This window comes from Oncorhynchus mykiss, chromosome 4 (assembly GCF_057628025.1).
Source record: "Oncorhynchus mykiss isolate SJ-2025 chromosome 4, ASM5762802v1, whole genome shotgun sequence".
NCBI classification, from domain to species: domain Eukaryota; kingdom Metazoa; phylum Chordata; class Actinopteri; order Salmoniformes; family Salmonidae; genus Oncorhynchus; species Oncorhynchus mykiss.
The window spans coordinates 62,255,464-62,283,003 of NC_143025.1; the positions used below are offsets into that span (position 1 = coordinate 62,255,464).

At 41.1% G+C, this 27,540-nt stretch overlaps 1 protein-coding gene across 4 annotated transcripts in view; it reads left to right on the forward strand.

Annotated features, from left to right (window-relative positions):
- Positions 1-3,834: 3,834 nt before the first annotated feature.
- Positions 3,835-27,540, forward strand: part of LOC110521046 (ankyrin repeat domain-containing protein 6) — a 54,353-nt gene continuing 30,647 nt past the window's right edge. For 2 of the 4 annotated variants that reach the window (XM_036975667.2, XM_090232505.1), the window contains exon 1: positions 3,835-3,997. The gene's annotated coding sequence lies outside the window, so the exon portion shown is untranslated. Of the gene's footprint in view, positions 3,998-8,851; positions 9,365-27,540 lie in introns of those variants that run through there. The other 2 variants (XM_036975666.2, XM_090232507.1) reach the window with 2 other exon arrangements.

The following is a 27,540-nucleotide window of genomic DNA, read 5'->3' on the forward strand; positions in this document are numbered from 1 at the left end:
CTTCCCTTCTACCTCTTTGCCCTCCAGTCGACTCTGTCTCTGGACTGCCAGCCAGATGTCCCCCACATCAGCCTGCCAATTTGCATCAAGAGAAAAATGAGTGCACAGGATTATGTGTTTTTTAATCTTCATTTGATTAAATCCCCCTCAAATGATTCACAAAAAAATACATGACATCATTTTTTGATATCACACTCAAAATCAATGAGTGCCCAGCAGGAAATTTCTAGCTATGTGTGCATTACTAATGTGGCCGGCCATTCCATAATTGACTCCCATTTTATAACATCATCATAAAAGACAGCACATAATCAGGGTTGGATATTGACACCAGCCACCCTCCAAATGTGGGTAGATTTTGTAATTGGCGGCTAAATAAGAATGTCTATTTTACGAGCCACGTTGGCGGGTGGTCACACAAAGCATCTGGGAACAGTAAAAAAAAAAAATGAAAAACCCACATGTAGAAGTTGGTTGAATTGACAAGAAAGGCTACTGAGGTGTGACATTGTTCTAGTGTTTCTTTGCCAGTTACATCGTTTTGTTCACCCGCTAGATTGTTTTCAATTTTAAGTTACCGAGTTTATTGCAACTGCCTGCTGCTAGGAAGACATTGCAGTTGGAGATTTTTTTCATCGGACAATGGAGTGACCAAGTTACCACGGTAACGGCCCATCCCTTAAAGGGGTAGCTGAAAATGTTTAGGTGTGTTTGAATACCCAGACAAACATACTTAATGAGTATATACTATAAATTATTTTTTGTATACTGTACATGAACGGTATCCTTTCAGTTGAGTGTACAAGTGCTTCCTCCTGTCTACCGGAAGTTGATGCTGTTGCTATGCAACTTCTTGTTAGCTTGTTAGCATAACAAATTACTAGCTAGCTAGACATCTTACGACTTCATTAACAATGTCCACTGAGAACGCACAACTATACCACGTAGCTAAGCTAAGAATGACATGAATAATCAAGTCAATAAATGTTGGGCAGTTAGATAGCATAGAGTTAATATACTGGCATATTAGTAGCCAAGCAACTTTAGGTAGCTTGCTAACATACTGGTTCATACAAGCAATTGCTGTAATGATATGCTATGCGGTTCGTAAGGATAGCATAGCTATCAAATTGTCAGCCAACATAACGTGTAATGTAACTTATTTGAAAAACCATTACTTTATTACATTGCTAAACATTTTCTTAACATTTGTCATAATTAGTTAAAGCAATGAATTTGTATTAACTCTTGTCGGATTTCAGCTGCATATTTTCCACCATTTTCTTCAAATCTGAAAACGTTGTGAAGCCACGAAGAATTGCATTATGGGCCCTAAAAGCACAGAAATACTGTCCACTACTTGTAGACTTTGTATTTTGGGGAATGAAGTATGACATCTGGGATTTCTTTTAACACTAACTATATACATACTATGACCAATAAGCATACTACATACTCCATTTACGTCACACATAGTAAGGTTGGTGTGGTTAGTATGAGTATTCGATTCAAAAACATGAGCTGGCTGCACACCCAGAAAAATGAGTATGTGTGGAGGTGCTGACTAACTGCGAACAAACTATAAACTATCAAAAGAAAGAAAGTCGCACACTCCATATATAAACTCCCAGCAATTTAATGGGTATTTACCAACGTTTCGGCATCACTGTAAAACTGATATTTGAAAATAAAAGAAACCTTAACCTGACAACAAATGAGATATTGGCAAAACAAACTAACAGCTCGGCACAGTGATGCCGAAACGATGGTAAATACCCATTACATTTCTGGGAGTTTATAGTTTATTCGCCGTTAGTCAGCACCCCCACACACTTATTTTTCTGGGTGTGCATCAGCTCATGTTTTTTAATGTAGATTGAAAAGTAAAAAAAATCTCATTTACTTATAAGTAAATAAACCATATGGAATTGTCTGAGCAGGATCAGGCAGTGTTCTTTCAGGTGGAGGATTTGATCAAAAGGCTGGAACATATGACTTTATTGGAGCAGCCCTTGTAGAAAAAGTGAAGAGAACTCAGATGCTTCTCTCAGATGTTTCTCTGAGAGATATATATATCACAAATAAACACCATGGGCACAGTGTTTGCCTAATGGTATCTTTCCAGATCAACTGGCAAAGCACTATGAAGGGGGTGGTCCTTGACTGACTTGTGTTTCCATATGAATTCCCACGGCAGGTGTTGTTATTCTGCTTCAATGCTTGTGTTCCCATACATTCTGTCCTTCAGATCAATATTATTTGTCCTGTATGGGCACAAAGGGCATTATGACACAGCACAGAGCCTTTCTCCTCTAAGAGCTGGTTTGCCCTTGTCCATAAGCCGCCTCCAACGTCATTTTAGAGAATTTGGCAGTACATCCAACCGGCCTCACAACCGCAGACCACGTGTATGGCGTTGTGTGGGTGAGCACTTCGCTGATGTCAACGTTGTGAACACAGTGCCCCATGGTGGTGGGGTTATGGTATGGGCAGGCATAAGATACGGACAACACAAGTGCATTTTATCAATGCAATTTGAATGCACAGAGATGCTGTGACAAGATCCTGAGGCCCGTTGTCGTGACATTCATCCGCTGCCATCACCTCATGTTTCAGCTTGATAATGCACGGCCCCACATCGCAAGGATCTTTACCCAATTCCTGGAAGCTGAAATATCCCAGTTCTTCCATGGCCTGCATACTCACCAGACATGTCACCCATTGAGCATGTTTGGGATGCTCTGGATTGACGTGTACGACAGCATGTTCCAGTTCCCGCAAATATCCATCAACTTTGCCCGGCCATTGAAGAAGAGTGGGACAACATTCCACAGGCCAGAATCAACTCTATGCGAAGGTGATGTGTCGTGCTGCATGATGCAAATGGTGGTCACACCAGATACTGACTGGCTTTCTGATCCACGCCCCTACCTTTTTTTTAATGGTATATGTGACCAACAGATGCATATCTGCATTCCCAGTAATGTGCAATCCATAGATTAGGACCTAATGATTTTTTTTTTAATAACTGGTTTCATTGTATGAACTGTAACTCAATAAAATATAGAGAAATTGGTGCATGTTGCATTTATATTTTTGTTCAGTATACCTTGCTGCCATGCTGTTTCTTTGTATTCTGCTGACACTTGCTGGTCAATGTATGAATAGTGTTGCCCTAGATCTAGTCTTTAAGGGAAACCTATAAAACTATATGCACTTTGCAAAGTCAGTGTTTGGACACTCCAAATTGCTGTGCGTGTCCAAGAGTGAGACGAATGGAGCATTCTCAAACGTAATAGGCATTCTGTGTGAAATGTCAATATACATTTTTAAAGCAGAACTATGTCACCTAACATCAGACACCCGTCAGTCCTAGAACACAGGCAGTGCAGGATATTCCAATGTGCAGAATCCATTTGAGAAAATCCTCAGTCTTCAACGTTTGCCGCTTCACTTCTCACCTGAACAGGTGTGCTTCCAGGTTCTTCCACATAGGTGCAGATTTTTTTCATTTAACTTGGCAAGTTAGTTAAGATCAAATTCTTTTTTTAAATGACGGCCTACAGGGAACAGTGTTCAGGGGCAGAATGACAGATTTGTACCTTGTCAGTTTGGGGAGTCAATCGAGCAACCTCTTGGATACTGGCCCAACCTCTAACCACTAGGCTACCTGCCAGATGAAGGAAAGGACACAAGCAGAAGAAGCTCCTTTGGCATCAGACTAATTGGCATCACCTAGACTTTACTATACTGTTCTCCAAAAATCCTGTTACCACAAGAAATAATAAAAACGCATATAGTGTACTTGCCCACAATTTTAAGGAGACTCACCCCAGTCACCACCAGATAGCGCTTGAGAGCGGTGATATATCTGCACTCCATTAAATAATGTTGAGCTGAACTTTCTCTAATAATTCCTTGTGAATAGGTTTGCTAGGCTGCGTTGTCTGTCAGATGCACACACCCGAAATAATTTCACATCAATTATGTCGGCAAGGTACGTTTTTCTTCTCTAAAAAGTTTTGAATAACCATGAGTAGCAAGTGTTCATCCACCTTATTGTTGAGGGGACGTCACAATCCAGGAAAAACAGTAGCTAAGTGCGTCATTATGTTCATGTGAATGTTCTGTGTTTACAGTACGTCGACATTTCTTTACTTGTTGCTTAGCCAGTACAAAGTAAACAATGTAAGAATTTGAAATTACATAGCAGTATTCGTGAAATTTCTTGTTACAATGTTTTAAAAGATTGCCACACGCCATGCTGTTCATGCTAGCCCACATGAGACAAAAAAAACGATAGTATGCTATGGTTAAATACTATAGGTTTTCACTGTAGTGTTTTTGCAGACTTTACTATAGTTTTCACCATTACAAAAAAAAATGCAGTTTTTAAAGCGCAGGAAAGTGCAGTTACTGCAGTGGACTGTTATTTTGCACGCGGTATTTGCAGCATACTGCAGTTATACCGCATTAAGCAAATAAGGCCCAAGGCGGTGTGGTATATGGTCAATATACCAAGTCTAAGGGCTGTTCTTATGCACTACGCAACACGGAGCGCCTGGATACATCCCTTAGCTGTGGTATATTGGCCATATATCTCAAAACGCCGAGGTACCTTAATGCTATTATAAACTGGCTACAAATATAATTAGAACAGTAAAAAAAAACATGTTTTGTCATACCCGTGGTATACTGTCTCAAATACCACGGATTTCAGCCAATCAGCATTCAGGGCTCGAACCCGTTTATACCTACAGTTATACTACAGTGTACTGCAGCTGTACTGCGCTCTGACTGCAATCTTTTTTCGTAAGGGCATTGTAGTGTTTTTGCAGAATAAACACTACAGTGAAATCTGTGGTATTTGTTGTAGTGTTTTGGACATGACTATTATACTGTAGTATTTACAGTTTACAATAGTGTAAATACTGTAGTAAAAAACTACTGTAGTATATACTATAGTAATTATTGTAGCCAAATACCTCAAACCCCTGAGGTACCTTATTGCTATTATAAACTGGTTTCCAATGTAATTAGTGTAGTAAAAATACATGTTTTGATATACTCGTGGTATACCAATCAGCATTCAGCGCTCGAACCACCCAGTTTATAATGTAGTATTTACTGTAGTGTTTTTGCTTTATTATCTTTGACATAGAAGTGGGGGGTTTCTTCTTAAGGAAACCTACTGGACCAAAACAAATAGGCCTACTCAAAGAGCAAATTTTCCATAACCTGTTTTGAAACTGCAGTAAAAGTGCAGTAACTGCAGTCAACTGTGGTATTTTGTAGTTATTCTGCACTGTAACTGCAGTTAACTGCAGTTACACTGAAAAATTACTGCAGTAAAAAAAAAGAAGTGTTATTTGTAGCATCCTGCAGTTATACTGCACTCTAATTACAGTTGTATTACAATGCACTCTAATTACAGTTATACTGCCCTCTGACTGCATTTTTATTCTGTAAGGGTGAGGGGAATGGGCAGGGTGTATGCAAATGAAATACTGTAGTATATACTATAGTAATTACTGTAGTGTTTTTGCAGACTAGTGTGTTTGTGTAAATTACTGTAGTATTTACTGTAGTGTTTTTGCAGACTAGTGTTTTTGCGGACATTACTGTAGTATTTATTGTAGTGTTTTTGCGGTCTGTAGTACACTGTAGTATTTACTATAGTATTCTACAGTATACTACCAAATTCTATAGTAAGTACTACACCTCATCGAAGTATACTACAGTGTGTAGTATAGTATTCTACAGTATATTACAGTTTACTACATAATTATATAGTAAGTACTATAGTATTCTATAGTAAACTGTAGTATTTTTTATGTGGCAGCTCAGTCATTCACTCACTATTTTGCTTGTGTTGTCAATTATGTGGTGCAATTTGAGCACTGAATAAGGAGATGACTGTGGGGAACTATGGGAATGCTGTTACTGAAAGTCAGCCTTCCAATAACAGCTGCCTGCCCAGTGGGGTTCTATGAATCTGACAGAGAAATTACTGTCAGATTTATGGGACCTTCTTATGTGGGACTAGCATGAGTAAAAGCAGGAGGCTTGCAGTATCTTTGAGGTGTTTTCAGTTTCGTTTTATTACCACATATAGATGTATTTGTTTTGAAGATACTGTTGCTACTTCTTACAGGTAATAAGTTACATCTGAATTATTTGGGAATGTTATTGAACAAACTCAGTTTTGATTTTTGATGAATACATCCCATTAGTTACCTACTTCTAAACAGAACAGAAACAGATCTTTACAAGCCTACTCTTTACAAGTTTGGAGGTTCATCTGAAAATGTTCTACCTTGCTTGTTGCTTTGAAATTGCTGCTGTCCACTTAGGTCCCTGAGTATTGTTAGGTGACGTGTTTGTCTTAATGGCCTGCATCAAATTACAAACACAGCTAACTCGATGAGGGGTATTGACCACTTTCAAACCATAGATGCTATTGCCACATGGTATATCATACAGTAAGGCTCAGTATTAACAGTATTAATGCACACAAATCAGACAGACCGATAACCTAGAGCAATTCTACCCTCAAAGTACAGCAGGTTACAATGCAATGACTTACACTGAGTGTACAAAACATTAGGAACATCTGCTTCTACCATGACATAGACTGACCAGGGGAAAGCTATGATCCCTTATTGATGTCACTTGTTAAATCCACTTCAATCAGTGTAGATGAAGGGGAGGAGACAGGTTAAAGAAGGATTTTTAAGCCTTGAGACAATTGAGACATGGATTATGTATGTGTGCTATTCAGAGGGTGAATATTCAAGACAAAAGTGCCTTTGAACAGGGTGTTGTAGTAGGTGCCAGCAGCATTGCAGTGTGTCAAGAACTGCAATGCTGCTGGGTTTTTCACATTCAACAGTAGCCCTGTGTGTATCAAGAATGGTCCACCACCCAAAGGACATCCAGCCAACTTTAATTGATTTTACCTTTATTTAACTAGGCAAGTTAGTTAAGAACAAATTCTTATTTTCAATGATAGCCTAGTGGTTGTTCAGGGGCAGAACAGCAGACCTGTACCTTGTCAGCTCGGGGATTTGATCTTGCAACCTTTTGGTTACTAGTCCAACACTCTAACCACTCTGCCACCCCTTGCAAATGTGGGAAGCATTGGAGTCAACATGGGCCACCATCCCTGTGGAAGGCTTTCGACACCTTGAAGAGTCCATGCCCTGGCATGGCACTCAATATTAGGAAGGTGTTCCTAATGTTTTGTACACTCAGTGTCTGTTACCTGGGTGATGAAATCATATAATAGAAAAGTACTTCACTGTACGACTCTATTTGTACCTGTTAGGGTGCTCATGCTTCTTAACTACTATCTACACACATCAAGGTAATAAAACAAGTATATATATATATATATATATATATATAATAACAATAAAATAAGGTCAAAGCCAAGGCGGCTCAGGCGGACAGACAGAATATGTTTTTCACACCTAAGCTATAACCCTGCCTAATGTGGTCAAACAAAGCCGCTGTGCTACCGTTAGCCTCAGCTACAGGTCAACCCAACACAAGAATCTCTCACGGCTCCCATGGATGAGAGCTGCTGGTAGGTCAGGTTACAACCATCTCCACATCTCCAGGGCGTAGAGCAGGAATCACAAAGGGCTCGCTCTACCACAGGCAGAGATATCTGTGCACGCTCACGCTCTTATTAACAGTGGCACTTGAATAACCTCCCAAGCTCACATCGTCTAGGTGAAAGGATATGACGGAGGCTGGCCCTTAAGAAGCTGCCATCACGGGGACAGGCTGCCACTCTCCATGATGTGGTTTCTGTGTATGAAACTGTATCCCTTCACTAAGGGTAGGACACCCAAACTTTTATTTTATTTCACACCTTTTCTTCTGGAATGGGAGGAGATAGCAAGATACCCACCTCTCAAAAAAGTTGAACTTGTGATTGCCACACTCTCTCACAGAAGCTGTTTCTCAGTTGATCAATTTCCAGTAATTGGCTCAAGACATTTCAAAAAAAAAAATTCCACCTTGACATTATGCGCTATTGTGTGTATGCCAGTGACACAAAATCTCAATATAATACATTTTAAATTCAGGCTGTAATTGAACAAAATGTGGACTAAGTCAAGGGGTGTGAATACTTTCTGAACATGTAAAGTGGGCCTTCGTCACTGGTATTCACGTGAGAATGTGGATGTGAACCCAGGGCTTTTGCTTGTCAAAACACTGCCTTCGTGCGCTCAGACAGTCTTCACTTTTATTAATGTGGGAGTAATGATTAATAAATTATGAAAACACAACAACTTAATGGCATTTAATGGTTTATTTCGGACCCATAAAATAAAGGGTTACCAATATAATTAATATGCAATGTGAAAAGGGACTCCCATTTACAGATTTTGGAAACTCCAGAAAAAGGGAGCCAATTCTGCTCTAGGCAGGACTCGAAACACCATAAGTATTTTCAACCCTTTCCGTGTTCGTGCTACCCATCTCTGGCAAGGTGTTGCACAATTCTTCATTATGTTGCGTTACAACACACCATGTCAATATGATGTTTCAGAACACCTCAGGATGAATGTTTCAGCACACCTTCCATCTGTCTCACAACATGTGTTTCAATACTCCAGCAAAGTTAAGGTTTCGGCTCATCTAAGGTGGTGGCAGCTCAGTTGCCACTAGTTTTATTGTTAGAACGCACTTCATTTTAACAGTGTAGTTCAGACTTAGTAAAAATTATGTCCATATTTGGATAATCTCGCATACCCCACTCACCTAATTTAGTTGCTTGTATACACCCCCCCTCCAAAAAAAAAATGTTGGTCATTGCTGGTTAATGATAAACTAGTCTACTCAGTAAGATGCATTTCATAGCATGACATGAGTAGCCTGTTGAGGATAGCACAGAAATAACCGGAATTGCCTTTCACTTTCTAGTAGGAAATAAAGTGACAGGCCATTGAGAGGGTTGCTGTCCCATAGGGTGGCGCCGGGTGCAGAACCGATGGACTGCTTCTCTTCCCAAATAGTGGGATTGTATCAGCGCTCCTTCATTTCACCTCATTAACAGAGGCTGTCACAAGATCTATTGATATGCAAATTGGACAGGGCGGGTGGTAGTGTGAAGACAAGCTCGGATTTAGTTTATTTGGGAGTTGGGTCTCAGTGCGCGTAGCTCCCGTCCCATCTGTTTTTACTTTCTGCCTGGATAAACTACGGAGCCATCGAGAGTCCCCTCAAGCTTCTTGTTGTCTTTCAATGTAAATAGCCCGCACCGCTTCTCGTGCTTCGAATCGGGTTTATCTTCCAAGGATTTGTAATCGGACGGAGAGTTCGTCTGGCGAATTACGCGCGGAACATTTTGGTATGAGCTCAATATCTGATACTTTTTGCTATGATGTATTTTTTTCCCCCGAGCAGATCAAATCATTTATTGGGTTCCTTTATTAATAATGTTCAAATCTGGGACTATGTGTAGCCTATGCTGCGTTGGTCAAATTACATTTCTTGGCCATTTGGATTATTGATAATTTGAGACCAAAGTTGATGCCTTTTGAACATGTTTAGCGGGACATCCCTGGTCCCAGATAGGTAGTAGAATTCCACGTGCCCAAGGGGTACCAACGACAATGCCATATACTGTTTATCTAGGCCTATATGAATAAAATTATGTATTATATATTTCAGTATATGTCCTTGCCTATCAGGGTGAAGGAGAGGGAGAAAGTTTTAAATTGAGGGGAAAGTTGGAAAAAAACAGGCATATCAGAGAGATATACACAGGCAGCCACATTTGGCTTCTCAGTGGACTGTAAGCAGAGCTTGTAAGTAAGGGCCTTATTATTGTCAGAGTCAATTACAGGTTGAGGGTAATTACCGTGCTAAGAAGAAATCATTAGCAGAAATCCCCTAGGCTGTACAAACCCCCATTTAATAGAAAGAAAGCTTATATAAATGTAAAGAAATGACTCTGTTTTCTTGGATAGATTTAGATTGTTAAGTAATCCATTCTGAAGCGGAAAATACATTCACTGTTTTTCATATGCAGAATAGTTAAGCTTATTGCCTTTCATCATTAGAACGACACTCCAAGGTGGTGCATTTATGTAAATAGGTGCATGATTGAGCGTCATCCACACTCCAAGGGCTAACTGTCTGTTTCAAGTAGATTTGATCTGTGTTTCTTGAACTACAAACAAAGTTCTTTCCCCTCATTACACTGGCCTCCTCCAGCTAGATTGTTTTATGTGTTTTTATGGATGGTAAGAAATAAGGACATGAGAAGTCAAATGCTGTAATTTTCTGTTAAACATACTGTTGGGGAAGGGAACTCTGAGACAGTCTCTGAAGCATTCCTTGGGCACCTGAGTGGGTCAACAGTCTTAGGCACTGCATCTAAGTGCTTGAGGTGTCACTAGACACCCTGGTTCAAATCCAGGCTGTATCACAACCAGCCGTGATTGGGAGTCCCATAGGGCGGTGCCCAGTGTCGTCTGGGTTTGGCCGGTGTAGGCCGTCATTGTAAATAAGAATTTTTCTTAAATGAGTTGCCTAGTTAAACAAAGGTAATAAAAATGGAGCTGCTGAACACCTTAGTGATGACAGATTTGGTAGACATTTCTGAGTCACAGAAGAGGATAAAGGTGTCCGCATGCTTCCCAACCGGAAACATTTGTGCGTATATTATGAAGACGTTTTTCTCGTTTTTGGCTGTTCGGGCACACTGCATGTTTCTCGAGGCAAGGCGAAGTTCGGAGCCGAAGTCTACGCCCCTTCGTCAGTGATTGGTCAACAGTCGGGATTCTTCCATAGTCTTTGTTGTCTTTCAACGAGAGAGACTCATTTTCATGCACATTTTTTTCATTGAGAAATACAGCACCAAACATACTGAGTTTGAGTTTTATTTACATGGACAGTGCACCGTTTGAGGAAAAGTGACGGTTTTAGCCAGCCGGCTAATTTTCAACCGCAGTTCCTGGGCAGGTCATTGAAAACAATTGCATTAACAATACAGACAAACAATGAGCAGTGAGCACATGCAGGTGTAACATAGGACAAGCAACACGTAGAACACAGTCAGAGAAATGGCACAAAATGCAAAAAAACTAAATATATAAAAGCTGCAAAGTGGTTCCACACCTCACAAGCTACAGATAACATGGAAAGCGGCAATAGACAGCTAGGAATTATGTTCATAAGTCCGATTGACCTTTAGCCATGTCTTTATGTTTTTTTTGTGAAGGTTTGACAGTTGCGTGTGTCTAATGGCAGTGTGTTCCAGACATAGTCACCTCTCATGGCAGACCTTGTGGATCTGTTGCCATGGGTTTGGGTTTTCTGTTTGACTAAAGTACTAAGTGGAGGGGAAGCCAGACCATTTAGGATCTTTAATATTGCATAAGTTTTTCCCCAACTCAGGAGCTCATGCCCTCTGAGGATCTAACAGTGATGATGGCTATTGGGCTTTCTATCAAGCTTGGGCCCAACTAGTTAAGCAGTATGTTAAGTAGGGGAGTATCATAGCATTGAAGTACAGTTTTGCTACCTCTAGTCAAACAATTTCATATGAATTGGAAATTAGATAGGTTGAATTTGGTTATTTGAGTTACCTTTTTAACCTGCTTTTTAAAAGAGAGATTGGAATCAAGTATTATGCCAAGGTACAGTACTTAAAATTGTATATCACCTAGAGCTTCTCCCCTGACACATAGACAGACATCTGGCTCAGAAGCATCAGTTTCCCTCTTTGTGAAGAAAATGCAGACTGTTTTTTCCCATTGAGATGCAAACATGAGTCACTGAGCCACTTTGTAAGATGACCATTACAGTGGTGAGTTCTTGTGCAGCTTGTTGTTTGCTCTTTGCATGCACATATATCACTATGATCTGCATACCTTTGAACTTCAGACCCAGTACAGACAGAAGGCAGATCATTAAATGTACAGGCTGAACAGGAGGGGCCCCAGTATTGACCCATATGGCACGCCCACATCATAGCTGAGGGTGGGAGACAGCTCATTGCTCACTCTGACACACTGGGTTCTGCCTTCAAGGTATGATTTCATCCATCTCAAGGCACCGGGGGAAATGTTGAACTTGGACAGTTTTGTGATGAGAATGTCGTGGAAATTCATACACAGGGATACAAAGTCAATCTTAAATGAATAATTGTTTATTGTCAGCTCTGGAGAGGTTCCAACCAACTCAATGCACCATATTACACATGTCAATCAGGAGCTCTACCTGGGCAGACGCAGAAATTGTCTTATATACGACTATACACAGACAAGTTATATTTGCATGATTTAGCATAATTAATTAATCATGACTGTTTTGTTTCATTCAAGTGACCGACCAATACTGGTTCATAACATGTGACAGACCAACACCTCACGAGGCTTCTTTCTCTCTAAACTGAGTCCTTGAAACGGAGATATCTTTCATTCCTTCTCAAAACACGGTCTGGGCGTAGTGCCAAATTGCAGCTACTGATAGTGAGGATTTGTACAGTCAGACACTTGCATGAACACAGAAATTGGTTATTAGAACAGCACATGAATAGGACAGAAATTAGTTCTAAGAAAATCACAAACATTCAAATTCCCATTGCAAGAACCTCATGGTTAACAGTATCAAAAGCTTTCCTTAGGTCTAGAAATACAGCCACAACAACACCCCCCAGTTGGCCGTTTCTGTGGAGTGTATTGCTCTGAAGTCAAACTGCATGAAGTGTAATGTGAAGGGATTGTTGTTGAGGTGGGCAATCAGTTGCTCTGCTACACTTTTCAGCAACCTTCGACACCACAGGTAGTATACTAATGGGCCTGTAGTTACTCATGTCCACAGGGTCACCTGATTTAAAGATGGCCGTTATTATGGCCAATTTCCAGACCCTTGGACCCCCCCCCCCCACCCCCCCGACTAATAGATGTGTTGGTGACCTTAGTAATGGGGCCAATGGGTGACTCTTTGTAGTTTTTAAGAAAGGTAGAGTCCAGCCCAAACACATCTTTGGCTTTAGAGTTCTTTAGTGAGCTAATCACCTTGTTCACCTCTTGACTCAGAAACCTCCCTTATGATGAAGACAGGTTGAGCGTCATTCACTGGCGCTGAGCCCAAGAAACCAGTGGAGGGGTTCTGTGTCAGTACCTTGACAGTCAACAAAGTAGGAATTGAAGGCTGTTGCCATTTCGACTGCATCCTGTCATTCACATCGATTTCTAGTCTTTTTGCAGTGTTACTATGGTGTTTCCCTGTTAACTTTTTTAGATTCTCCCAGATAAATTTACACTTTCCCTATAATTTGGACTTTAGAGTTGATTTTAGAGCATGATCTCTTTCTTTCATCAGTTTCCAGATTTCTCCATTTAGCCAAGGAAGAGTGCTCTTTTGGCCAGGTTTGTATTAGATCTTCTTTAGGAAGCCATTTATTGTAGTTTGGATTGTGGACAGAAACCTGACTGACTATCAGCTTCCACATACTTTGTATAGGACAAGAGATCATTCCAGATAATTCCCTTAATTATGTTTTCAAAATGATTTAATTCACTCTTAGGTATTCTGAGCGGATCAGGCTTTCTAACAGTAGAGAGGTTAAACCTGTACTTAGAAAGTTTCTGGCTATGAGTGTCAGGTTATGATCAGACAACCCAGTTACCATATTGAATGATTTAGTCACTCTTTCTGGTTTATTACTGAACACCTGACGTGTTTTAGTCACCCTGGTTGGCCCTTTAACTAGCTGTGTGAGTTCAAACCCCCTTTTCCTTCAATCCTGTCTCTCCTGATAACATTGTAGACAGGCACAATTAAAGCAGAAGATGGAGCCATGTCTCTGAAAGGCAGCGGAAGTCGGTTAGAAGATGTTGTAATTTGATCACTTTTTGGAATGACATTGCAAATGTTCAAGTGCCCCCCCTAGTAGCCACTTGGAATTAGCTTGCGGGTCCCAGATGACTCAAGCAGGATTTACACATTGAAAAAAAAGGAAAATTCAGTGTTTTCTGATGGCTGGGTTTAGGCCGTTTTGATTAGGGGCGGTTCGGTAGTACAATTAACTATCCCTTGCGCTTGCACTGGGGGCGGGGAACTATTTAAAACAGCTTGCGTGCCAGAAGCAGAGTCGGGGACAGGGCTGTGGCGGTGACCAAATTGTCAGCCTGTGATTGTCAAGCAAATAACTGTTGGTCTCACGGTAATTGACTGTTAATTAACAAACATATTTAGCTCTCCTGGCTTCCCCACACCTTTGGAACATCTACATTTTAAAAAGTCTAATAAATCCATGTAATATAGCCTACACCTTCACAATAAACACATTATTTTGGACAGGTCTAAAGAAGCATGATATGAAGAACATCTAGTCTATTTCAGAAGAACAGAATAGCATACTCTGAGTTGTCCTGATGTTAGATCCTGATCTGGCTATGCCAAATGGCTGTGGGCTACACTAGTTCATTTAGCAGACAAGCGTTTTAGAATTCTTAGCATTATTTTATAGTATGAAGAAAACAATTGAACAAAGCTGAATGACATATAAATATTTCCTCCAAATGATTAGAGGAAGTGCGCACATGCGGCTATTCTGTGTTGAGAAGTTAAAGAAATAGGTACTCCTATATGCTTAATTTAGAGTTATTAAGGTAACTTCAGTTGTTCTACAAACGTTGGGCTGCATGATGTGACTAATGATTTGAAAAAAGTCGCTTGAAAGGCATGAGCTCTAATGTTTTAGATAAAATAACAGCATCTGGAGGATGCCGTACCACCCTCCCTTCGGTCTGCCATTGTGTGTGGGACGATGAGATGGAAGCAAACTCCATCTCATGTGCACTGCAGAAACATGCTAACCAAACAGTGCTAGGTGCCTGCGCACTTGTAACTTTGAGAGAGTAAACCTTTTTTTAAAAGGTATTCTTCTTAGTTAGATGTAAAATTGCGCGATCTCTAAGATCTCCTTGTGAAAATTAAATGACAGATTTCTTGAGTTATTTCAGATTCAGATTATTTTGAGGAAGGATATACTGGCTACTCCTTTAAAAAGACCTTCACTTGAAAAACTAGAAAAAAAAGCGGCAATAGTACTGTTTGTCCATTTAGAGACGCTGTAGCCAGTATACACATCCTCAAAAGTCAGAATTAATAAAAGATAATCAATGACAAATTTCTTGAGTTGATGTTTTTGACGAGAAGGTCTTAGTCATGCAATTTTACATCTGACTAAGATGTTTGGTGCAGTGTTTCATTAATTTCTTATAGAATGACAAAGACTTTACTGAAGAATCCCTACTGTTGACCAATTACCGACGAAGGGGCGTAGACTTCAGCCACCAATTTCGGCTTGCCTCAATAAAAAAGATGCAGTGGGCCCGAACAGCTGAAAAAACGCTTAACGAAGTCCGAAAAAAAAAAAAAAACCTTCAAAATGTCGTCATATTATATGAACAAACTCTTCGGAACCATTTCGGCTGGGAAGCATTCGGACGCCTTTATGAAGGTTAATCAGAATTCTCCTCAACCATATTAAAATTGTAATGCAGAGATAAACCAGAACCAACTACTCAGTTTTACATATTAAATATGTGACAAGAGACATTACAACTGTGACATAAAGGGAACATAACGGGAGGAAATTACGCGATCATGCATTGTGCTGTAAATAATATCCCCATTTTATCCAATCAATCTTAATACAGTATGTGTGATTGAATTATGTTTGTCTGAGGGTGATGCATAGGCCTCGCCTAATTGTGCATTGGAGTATAGCCAGTGTCTTCAGTTTTGTGTTTATCATGAAAAGGCTCATCATGCAGTCAGTGTGTGTAGGAGTTGCCTAGCTGTTTCCCCCGCCTGGCCGTCTCTTGGGTTCCCTGGGGAGCTGATTAGCGTGCCAGTGTGATGGAGAGGTCAGCGCGGCACCAGGTGTGTAACTGGGAAAGGATGACCCATAATGGACGTCTGGGGCTGGGGTCCCATTAAACTTATATGAGATGAGGAAACCAGATAGTGTTATATGGATGAGATTCTTTTTACATTGATTACGGTTTCACTTCCCAGGTGGTGAGACAATGCCTATTATCAACGTACAAGATAAATGAGAAGGGAGAGGAAGGAAGGGGCCATTTAATGATGGGTTACTAGCCTATTACTGCTATGTTGTGTATTTTTTTGTTGTTGAAATTTTAGGGAATTGTGTGATTGTAAAACAGAAGTGCACCTTTTGACATAAATAGTAGGCCATTGAATGAGCAAGTGAATAGCCTGGTGGGACAATAAAAATATATTTCTTTACTCCTTTGCCTTGCAGGTGCTCTAAACCTCTTTATTGGTACAGTAAACGCTTGTCATTATCCACAGCTCCTTGCTCTTTCAGCACAGCCACATCTGCGATCATTAAGTGTTTTAGCGCAGAGGATTTAAGGTGTTTCGCCTATATTAATCTAGCAGCGTGAGGCCACCACTCCAAAAAATATTTGAAAAAACATACAGTATATATATATATATACATATGTTGAGAATGGTAAAACGTTTTCAGTGTAAATTTCAATGACTAAAACCAGATAAAGTATGTAGAAAGGATATTACATCCGGAAAGTATTCAGACCCCTTGACTTTTTCCTCATTTTCTTACGTTACAGGCTTATTCTAAAATTGATTAAATAAATGTTCCTCTTCAATCTACATACAATACCCCATAATTACAAAGTGAAAAGTTTTTTTTGTAAGGACCCATAGTTGACAGTGCATGTCAGAGCAAAAACCAATGCCATGAGGTTGAAGGAATTGTCTGTAAAGCTCCAAGACAGGTTCCACATTTCTGTAGCATTGAAGGTCCTCAAGAACAGTGGCCTCCATCATTCTTAAATGGAAGAAATTTGCAACCACCAAGACTCTTCCTAGAGCTGGCTGCCCGGCCCAAACTGAACAATTGGGAGAGAAGGGCCTTGGTCAGGGAGGTGACCAAGAACCCAATGGTCATACTGACAGAACTCCAGAGTTCCTCTGTGGAGATGGGAGAACCTTCCAGAAGGACAAACATCTCTGCAGCACTCCACCAATCAGGCCTTTTTGGTAGAGTGGCCAGATGGAAGCCACTCCTCAGTAAAAGGCATATGACAGCCCACATGGAGTTTGCCAAAAGGTACCTAAAAGGACTCAGGCCATGAGAAATAAGATTCTCTGGTCTGATGAAACCAAGATTGAACTATTTGGCCTGAATGTCAAGCGTGTCTTCTGGAGTAAACCTGGCACCATCCCTACGGTGAAGCATGGTGGTGGAAGCATCATGCTGTGGGGAGATTTTTCAGCGGCCGGGACTGGGAGACTAGTCATGGTTGAGGGAAAGATGAATGGAGCAAAGTACAGAGCGATCCTTGATGAAAACCTTCTCCAGAGTGCTCAGGACCTCAGACCGGGGAGAAGGTTCACCTTTCAACGGGACAACAACACTAAGCACACAGCCAAGACAATGCAGGAGTGGCTTCAGGACAAGTCTCTGAATGCCCTTGAGTGTCCCAGCCATATTCCGAACATCTCTGGAGAGACCTGAAAATAGCTGTGCAGCAACGCTCCCCATCCAACCTGACAGAGCTTGAGAGTATCTGCAGAGAAGAATGGGAGAAACTCCCCAAATACAGCTGTGCCAAGCAAGTAGCGCCATACCCAAGAAGACTCAAGGCTGTAATTGTTGCCAAAGGTGCTTCAACAAAGTACTGAGTAAAAGGTCTGAATACTTTATACATTTGCACACAGAAAAAATCAATAACCTGTTTTTGCTTTGTCATTACGGGGTATTGTATGTAGATTGATGAGTAAAATTTATACAATTATTTTGAAATAAGGCTGTAATGTAAAAAAAAAAAAAAAAAAAAAAGTGGAAAAAGTATACTTAAAAATATAAACGCAACATGCGAAAATTTATACTTAATTTCAGTCAATTGAAATGAGTTCATTAGGCCCTAATATGTGGATTTCACATGACTGGGAATACAGATAGGCATGTTGTTCACAGATGCCTTAAATTAAAGGGTAGGAGGGGTGGATGAGAAAACCCGTCAGTAAATGGTGCAAACACCATTTGCCTAATGCAGTGTGACATCTCCTTCGCATAGAGTTGATCAGGCGCTTGACTGTGGCCTGTGGAATGTTGTCCAACTCCTCTTCAATGGCTGTGCGAAGTTGCTGGATATTGGCGGGAATTGGCACACTGTCGTACACGTCAATTCAGAGCATGCCGAACATGCTCAATGGGTGACATGTCTTGTGAGTATGCAGGCCATGGAAGAACTGGGACATTTTCAGCTTCCGGGAATTGTGTACAGATCCTTACGACATGGGGCCGTGCATGATCGTGCTGAAACATGAGGTGATGGCGGTGGATGAATGGTACGACAATGGGCCTCAGGATCTTGTCGCGGTATCTCTTTGCATTTAAATTGCCATCGATAAAATTCTATTGTGCTCGTTGTCCGTAGCTTATGCCTTCCCGTAACCCCACCGCCACCATGGGGCACTCTATTCACAATGTTGACATTAGCAAACCACTCGCCCACACTACGCCATATACATTGTCTGCGGTTGTGAGGCCGGTTAGACGTACTGCCAAATTCTCTAAAACGAGGTTAGAGGTGGTAGAGAAATGGTAGAGAAATGAACATTACATTCTCTGTCAACAGCTCTGGTGGACATTCCTGCAGTCAGCATGCCAGTTGCCCGCTCCCTCAAAACTTGAGACATCTGTGGCATTGTGTTATGACAAAACTGCACATTTTAGAGTGGCCTTTTGTTGTACCCAGCACAAGGTACACCTATGTAATGACCATGCTGTTTAATACACTTCTTGATATGCCACACCAGTCCAGTGAATGGATTATCTTGGCAAAAGAGAAATGCTCACTAACAGGGATGTAAACAAATTTGTGCAAGAAATTAAATTAATGAAAAATATTCTGCCAATGGAACATTTCTGGGATATTTATTTCAGGTCATGACACATGGGACCAAAACATTGCATGTAGCGTTTATATTTTTGTTCAGTGTATTTTCAAATAAGATTCTTTGAGATCTAACAATCACCAAAATAAGACAGTCATGACATGGGGCCACCATTGATTTATTTATGTTTCAGTCACTCACATAGCATGAAGAACACGGCATAAGCCTTGGCAAAATGTGTAGACATTAGCTTTGAAACAGCAACATTGAGTCTCTGCGGCCAAGAGGTCCTTTTAAAAAAAGTGGGTCTGAGATGGTCCACCCCACCCCACGCTGCTGAAACATATTGATGTTTGTTTGGTCCTTCTTTTCAGAGGCAGGCTGAAAGGAGATGCTCCAAACAAAGCAGTGGGAGGAGTAAGTCTTCTCTTCAGGCTGCGCCTCAGCCTTCATTTCACACAAATATTTGTTAGTCCTCTGCAGCTGGAGACTGGGTGACAAGGCTGGCAGGCCCTTTGCTGTGCAATTGGTAGTGTGTGTGTGGGGAGAGGGGCATTTCCATATAAACGAACCTGTTCATAGGAGCGTGTCAAAGGAAAGCTAAGAGTCTGTTTTAGAGAAATATATATATGTATATACAATTTTTTTTTAATAAGCAAAAGCTTTGATTTCTGGTCAACAGATGGAAAGCGGGTCTTTGAAATACATCAAAACATAATAATGCTGAAGTAAATACCTTTGGCCAAAAATATCACTTATTTTTAGTTGGAGAAATCCTTTGCCTTCTTGGACTGTAAGTTGAAGAAACATTACCAAAACTCCACATATCTAAGATATTTTCTAATTTCTCACCCTCATGAGGGAGGATATTGACAGTTTCCATAAGTAAGCAATAAAGGTAGACCTACCAATGAGTGTTTTCACTGATATAAAGTTTGGTATTGAATTATTTGTTTTTTTTTATTGCTTTGGTACTGGTACTATTTTCACAAGTATGTGGTACATTTTCACAACTTTTAGTACAAAAGTGGTCCGACTTGAAGCAGCCCGTCATTTTGTGCATACGTTTGGATGTAAACATCTCATCACACAACCATTTGATTCATATTATAAGTTTATTGGGAAATGTAATAGAACATTGGGTTAATCACCAAAACACAGCATAATATATTTTCAATTGAGTCATTTTAACTGCCAGTTAATCCAATAGCATATAATGCAAGATAAACGTTTCAAATCTCCCTTAGAAATGCTGAAAGTAATATGCTATAGTACTGTAAATTACAGCAGATTACAGTTTTAGGCAATGCACTTACATTACCCAACAAAATTGACAGAAAATCTATAATTTCCATAATATATACCCAATGTGTAATCAGTCATTTTTCAGATACATTTGCCACGTACAGTAGGTCTAATGAAATGTAATGCACACATTCATTTGCATCAAGCCTGTCTTGAGCATTTGGCCATAAATTCTCATCCACATCACAGTGAATGTCCTCATTCACTACATAATGAGCTGATGATGGCGCCGAAGGAGATGGCTGCCGTTTTACGTGCCCCTAACCAATTGTGCCATTGTGTGTTTTCGCATTATTTGTAACTTAGTTTGTTCATAATGTTTCTGCCACCGTCTCTAATGACCGAAAAGAGCTCCTGGATATCAGGACAATGCCCTCGTGCACAAAGTGAGGTCCATACAGAAATTTGTAAAGATCAGTGTGGAACAATTTGACTGGCCTTCATAGAGCCCTGATCTCAACCCCATCGAACACCATTGGGATGAATTGGAACACCGACTGCGAGCCAGGCCTATTTGCACATCAGTGCCCGACCTCCCTATTGCTCTTGTGGCAGAATGGAAGCAAGTCCCCGCAGCAATGTTCCAACATCTAGTGGAAAGCCTTCCCAGAAGAGTGGAGGCTGTTGTAGCAGCAAAGGGGGGGATCAACTCCATATTGATGCCCGTGATTTTGGGAATTAGATGTTCGACGAGCAGGTGTCCACATACTTACGGTCATGTAGTGTATACTTGTGATGGTTCACAGTAGCATCACACACAATCACCCTTTAAAAATACATTTTTTTTATAGTATAGTTCCATTATGATGTTGTGAAATAGCATGTGCATAAAATAGTATCAGTAATACAGTATATAGTGTTGTACTTGAACATACTCGGCCCGCAGTTGTTTCCCCCGGTCGTCGTTTCTCTCAAAAGGCACCGGGTAAATGGGTTTTATAGATACCTGGTGTCTCTTCAAAAGGTGGGTGTTTGTTGGTAGGTTGACTGATGCCACGTTGGCAAAGGTGTCATCGTTCTCCCCAATGGCCTGCTTTATTTCGGACTGCCGTATGTCATTCCTGGCCCTCAGCATTTCCACCACTGCTGGTCGGTCAACACACGGCCACAGACAACACCATGGGGTCTTCTGTCAATTCTGAGGGTAGAACAGAGTCTACTGTCAATAGATCATACTGAAACATGTTTTGTGAAATTTACATGCGTTACAATTTCATTTACTGTAAATGTAATGGTAACGCATAGTGCATATCCTTCAGACTTACCAGTTTTCTTGCCGAAATGTTCTCAAGATTGAATGTATCTTTTCAGATTAAGGTGAACTAAATTTGACCGCCTCTGCAATTGTAAGGCCTCTGTTTACCACGTGGTCAATGACGATGGTCCGGACTTCACTAGACACAACAGTTCCCTGCCGTCTGCCTCCCTCTCTCTGATGGGCCCCTTTCCCACTAGCTCTTTGATTTCTTCCTCTCCCTTGCTGTCTATCCTGCGTCGTGTTGAAAGAAATTGCAAGTGTTCACACACCCACTTTTATATGGTGGCCAATTGTGGTTCAATTAGCAACAACGAGTAGTCATTATGTATGGTTATGATGTATCTTACGTGTCATTTTGTTTATACTTTACAAACACACATTTGTGAGTATTGTGAGCATTGCATTGTGAAAGGCCATTACTTTTTCTGAAAGGTATTTCATATAAAGAAAGTTTGCTGTGTGAGTGTTGTGTGTTGTACTTAGTCAATTGAAAATGGGCTTTAAAGTTATTTTAAACAGCCTTTTTGAATATCTATTTTGATTTTTGTACTAAGAGAAGTGAAATTTTACCATATACTTGTGAAAATAGTACCAAAGCTATAAAAAAACCTGTAAGTGATTAAAACTCAGTAACAGAATTACTGCCATTGAATTGGTCACAATGGTAAATCATAGTAAACAGAAACTACCTGCTACTGTCCTCCCTTCCACTGGCATACTGTTATGTTCAGCTCATCATTTTTTTCCTTCGCTTTCTGTCGTCTGGTGGCCAAAGCAAGACTGTGAAAACAGTCTGGACAACACCTCCCTCTCATTCTCTCTCACTGCCACTCTCTTCTCTCTACAGTTAATGTCACCTCTCCCGGCTCTTACTGACACCTCCCGGGATACCTACCACCTAACCTCTTTCCATTTACTGTAACAAGCATTCTCACCCACTGAGCACCGACCGACAACGGACGTCCGTGGACGTTGAAAAATAGTTGAAATTTGGTCAGTTGACCCTGGCCGGAGCCAATCTGAACCAATCATGGACGTCTATGTTTCACAAGTTTGGGTTGTTCAGTACAGTGCAGTAGAGCACACTAGTATTATGTACTGTATTGTTCTATACCCTACTCTACTGAACATATCTTATTGTATGTACTCTACTGTACTCTACTGAACTGTGCTGTGCTATGCTGTACTGTACTCCACTGTACTCTACGTTGCTGTACCGTGATTTACAAACGTTTGAAACTTATTTGTCTATGATTGTTTCAGATTTGGTCTGGTCCGGACCAACCAATTGTGGTCTTGTTTGGGGGCGGAGTTCATTACAATAATAGCCCGTGTGTAGGCTAATATCCAAATATGCAAAATACGGATGATGCATATTTCTACCTTGGTGTGCCTTATTCAGGAAACATCACCATTTAAGAGAATGATATTCATATCCATAATGATGCATTTCGGTGTAGTACAGATCAGGGACCCATGATGTAATTCCGTTACTGTAATTCCGTTACTGAATGTAAATCCACTTCACCTACTCTAGTTCGATAACCAAAATAGTTGTTTCCAACTCAAAGTGTAATGTCATAGCTGACACTCGGGTTCTTCCTGCAGACATCTTTGAAACGTAATCGGAGCAGATACAGATAGGATCTTAATTTGACCACTCTTGTTGCTGAGAATTTCCCTGCGCTACAGGAAATGAGAACTTGTAGTGTATGTGAGGTTTACAAAGGCTTTTAAAGTTTGTAAGTTCCACCTTAAAATGTCAGACTTGATATGTCCTAATGAAAAATGTAGCAACCAATACAAAAGAAATTCCATGAATTATAATCCATAAAATAATTAACATTTTCTGTTGCTGCAGTATAATATTTCTGCTGTAGAAACGGGCTCAAATTAAGATCCTACAGATGTATTTAACAGAGTTTTTGGATAAGGTGGTCGCATAAAAAACAACAGATTTTCTGTTACCAAACTTTGTCTTCCAGTAAATGTGTTTTTGGAAAATTGTTTGTGTTCAAAGTAGTCCTTTTTGCATAGAGTTGTATGGTTTGTTAAACTTTGAAATCAGTGCTTTTTGTCTGGCATACATTTTAAAGTGAGAAATCTGAGTCAAAGCGTGATTCCATTACCGTTGAATTACCCAGAGGGAGAGAGAGAGATTTGTGTTTGACTGGCCTCTCTCTGACTAACACAAGGGGCCTTTTCTGTTCAGTGGTCCAGGACAATGAATCCAAATCAGATGATTATGATAACTAGATTGGCCAGAGTCTAAAGTCTTTGGTCAGTACAGTATCTTCCCACAGCTGGAAGTGTGTGTATACTACTGTGGCAGCGCTGGTCTTGTGACAACATCCTAAATCTCACTTATTCATTGTCAATGACTGCATATGAGGCTGAAGTCTTGGCTTGCTATAGAGGTTACGACCCCTGGTAATACCCTTGATGTTGAGTTTCTTCGAAGTGCTGTTAGCGTTATCTCCAGTCTCACATCTGGCAGGCATCAGTAACACACAGAACAGCTTAATTATCACTGTCTACCTACCTCAGAGTAACAACAGCCCAGGAGTCTTTCTTCAAGGCTGACACTCACCAGTCACGAGTTTTGGAATTGGGTCATTTGAAAGTATATGATCTGTATTTAGACTATTTAAACTGACTGACTATTTCGATTTTGTGATTAGTGATGACCATAAATCTCTGATTCAGAAATAAACTCCTTGATCTGTGTGTGTCAGAGGTTTCCAAGGCGCCACCCCTGGAGGAACCGGGGCTATGAGCTCTGAAATAGATCTTGGGATTAGCAAAAGGGTCAACGTTTTGATTTAATCTCTCTCTTTCTCCTTATCTCTCTCTCTGCTCACTCTTTCTCTTGGCCCTTTCTTTCTCTGCCCTCTCTTCTCTCTGCCATCTCCTTTCTCTGCCCTCTCTCTCTTTCTCTCTCTCTGCCTTTGTCTCTCTCTCTCTCTGTTTCTGCCTCTGTTTGCTGGAAGTGGGGGTGGGGAAAGTTTGACTAAATACTGGGGACTGGGGAGCCAATCCTGCTCTGGACTGAGTGCTCGTCTCAATCATTGTCCAATCCTGTCACTGATCCCTGTTCCATACTCCGCTGGGGAACACCACTCCAGCATGGAGCATGACCACAGAAGCCACAGCTACAAGTTGTATTTCCGTCAAATGTTATTTTTTTTTAAAATGTGCTGCCAGAAAATCAAATAGATCACAATCCTTTGGGGTCAGACTCAGGAATCTTGTCTCTGCTTACTTCATTACAAACAACAAAGATGCAAGCAATAAGGGTCCCAGCCAAGCTGGCGGCTCACTGAGTTAGTGAAACTGGTGCAGCAGATGCCCTGAGACATAAAAAAAAACAACACAAGCAAGGCCTTCTTTTTCAATCCAGAGGCACCTCTCATCTTGCTGTGGCTTCATGGCTTCTTATGTAACCCCCTCTTTCCCCATCGGCGCTAGAAGGTTACAGGAGGTTACAGGAGCTACAGCTGGTCCAGAACTCAAGAGGTCAAATCCCTGTGTGTTAGGCTAGCCTATGCTCCAGAGCATGCTAAAGAAAGACGTACTGTTGTTGTGGTGGATGGATGTGAGCTTAAACAAATGGAGGGAGAAAGTGCCCTCACTGATGGGAATGTTAGAGACAGCCGGCAGCGACTTAGAGCACAAACACGTTCATTCTAGCGCGTTTGTTATATGTCTCATTGTGTGGATGTAATGTTGTTGTTTGGACCGGCTCCATCCTGTGCTGTGCTGTGTGGATGTAATGTTGTTGTTTGGACCGGCTCCATCCTGTGCTGTGCTGTGTGGATGTAATGTTGTTGTTTGGACCGGCTCCATCCTGTGCTGTGCTGTGTGCATGTCTCAGGTGGAGGTGAGCATCGCTCTGACTCACTCTGCAGTACATGAAGGCCCGGCAGTGTTGGCTGGCTCCCCGTACTGTTTCTGTTGCCAGGTGTCTGAAAACATTACGCTGGACTCCCTGGGGAACCGTTTGTTTCTGTCAACCAGAATAGCGGTTGTGGGTTTTCTTGACGTGCTTCATGGATATCAAGTGCTGTGCAGTTATTCAGGAGGTGTGCAGTTTTCTCCTCACTTATCGTTCTTGGCACCTACCAACTGACAACTGACTGCTTAAGTTCCATTGAAGATTAAGCGCTGGAAAATAAAGCCGATTATGAGGTGTTAAAACACTTTAGACTTTTTAACTTTGGACTAGGACTGGGCGATATATCGTGTTCAAATCACATCAAATGTTATTTGTCACATGCGCCAAATACAACAGTTGTAGACCTTACAGTGAAATGCTTACTTACAAGCCCTTAACCAACAATGCAGTTTTAAGAAAAATAAGTGTTAAGTAAAAAAATAGGTAAGTAAAAAATTTCAATTTAAATAAAAAATGATCAAAGAGAAGCAGTAAAATAACAATAGCGAGGCTATATACAGGGGGTACCGGTACAGAGTCAATGTGGAGGCTATATACAGGGGGTACCGGTACAGAGTCAATGTGGAGGCTATATACAGGGGGTACCGGTACAGAGTCAATGTGGAGGCTATATACAGGGGGTACCGGTACAGAGTCAATGTGGAGGCTATATACAGGGGGTACCGGTACAGAGTCAATGTGGAGGCTATATACAGGGGGTACCGGTACAGAGTCAATGTGGAGGCTATATACAGGGGGTACCGGTACAGAGTCAATGTGGAGGCTATATACAGGGGATACCGGTACAGAGTCAATGTGGAGGCTATATACAGGGGGTACCGGTACAGAGTCAATGTGGAGGCTATATACAGGGGGTACCGGTACAGAGTCAATGTGGAGGCTATATACAGGGGATACCGGTACAGAGTCAATGTGGAGGCTATATACAGGGGGTACCGGTACAGAGTCAATGTGGAGGCTATATACAGGGGGTACCGGTACAGAGTCAATGTGGAGGCTATATACAGGGGGTACCGGTACAGAGTCAATGTGGAGGCTATATACAGGGGGTACCGGTACAGAGTCAATGTGGAGGCTATATACAGGGGGTACCGGTACAGAGTCAATGTGCGGGGGCACAGGTTAGTCGAGGTAATTGACGTAATATGTACATGTAGGTAGAGTTAAAGGGACTATGCATAGATAATAAACCGAGAGTAGCAGCAGTGTAAAAGAGTGGGGGGGGGGGTCAATGAAAAGAGTGGGTACTCACATTGGGTACGGAGAGCATGATCACACTGTCTTCCGGAACAGCTGATGCACTCATGCATGCTTCAGTGTTGCTTGCCTCAAAGCGAGCATAGAGGTAATTTAGCTCGTCTGGTAGGATCATGTTACTGGGCAAGCGTCGGAGCCGGTGTAGTACAATTCAATCTTAGTCCTGTATTGATGCTTTGCCTGTTTGATGGTTCGTCAGAGGGCATAGCGGGATTTGTTATAAGCTTCCGGGTTAGAGTCCTGCTCCTTGAGCTTAGTGCGAATGTTGCCTGTAATCCTTGACTTCTGGTTGGGGTACTGTGGGGATGACGTCATTGATGCACTTATTGATGAAGCCAGATACTCATGTGGTGTGCTCCTCAATGCCATCGGAAGAATCTCGGAACATATTCCAGTCTGTGCTAGCAAAACAGTCCTGTAGCTTAGCATCTACGTTATCTAACCACTTATTCATTGACCTAGTCACTGGTGCTTCCTGCTTTAGTTTTTGCTTGTAAGCAGGAATCAGGAGGATAGAGTTATGGTCAGATTTGCCGAATGGAGGTCAAGGGAGAGCTTTGTAGGAGTCTTTGTGTGTGGAGTAAAGGTGGTCTAGAGTTATTTTTCCTCTGGTTTTAAAGTACTTTGATTTTTACAATACCGTCTATAACAATATTTTGATACAGTGCTAAACAAATGAAGTTCTACAAATTGGACTACTTTACTGTCAGCTTTGTCCTAGTTTGGTTGAGTATAAAACAATCTGAATGGAAAAAAGCCCATTAAAACCATTTAGAATTAATTTCTTGCAATCTTAGGGTCATGACGCAAAACGGCCAAAAATGAGAAGAAT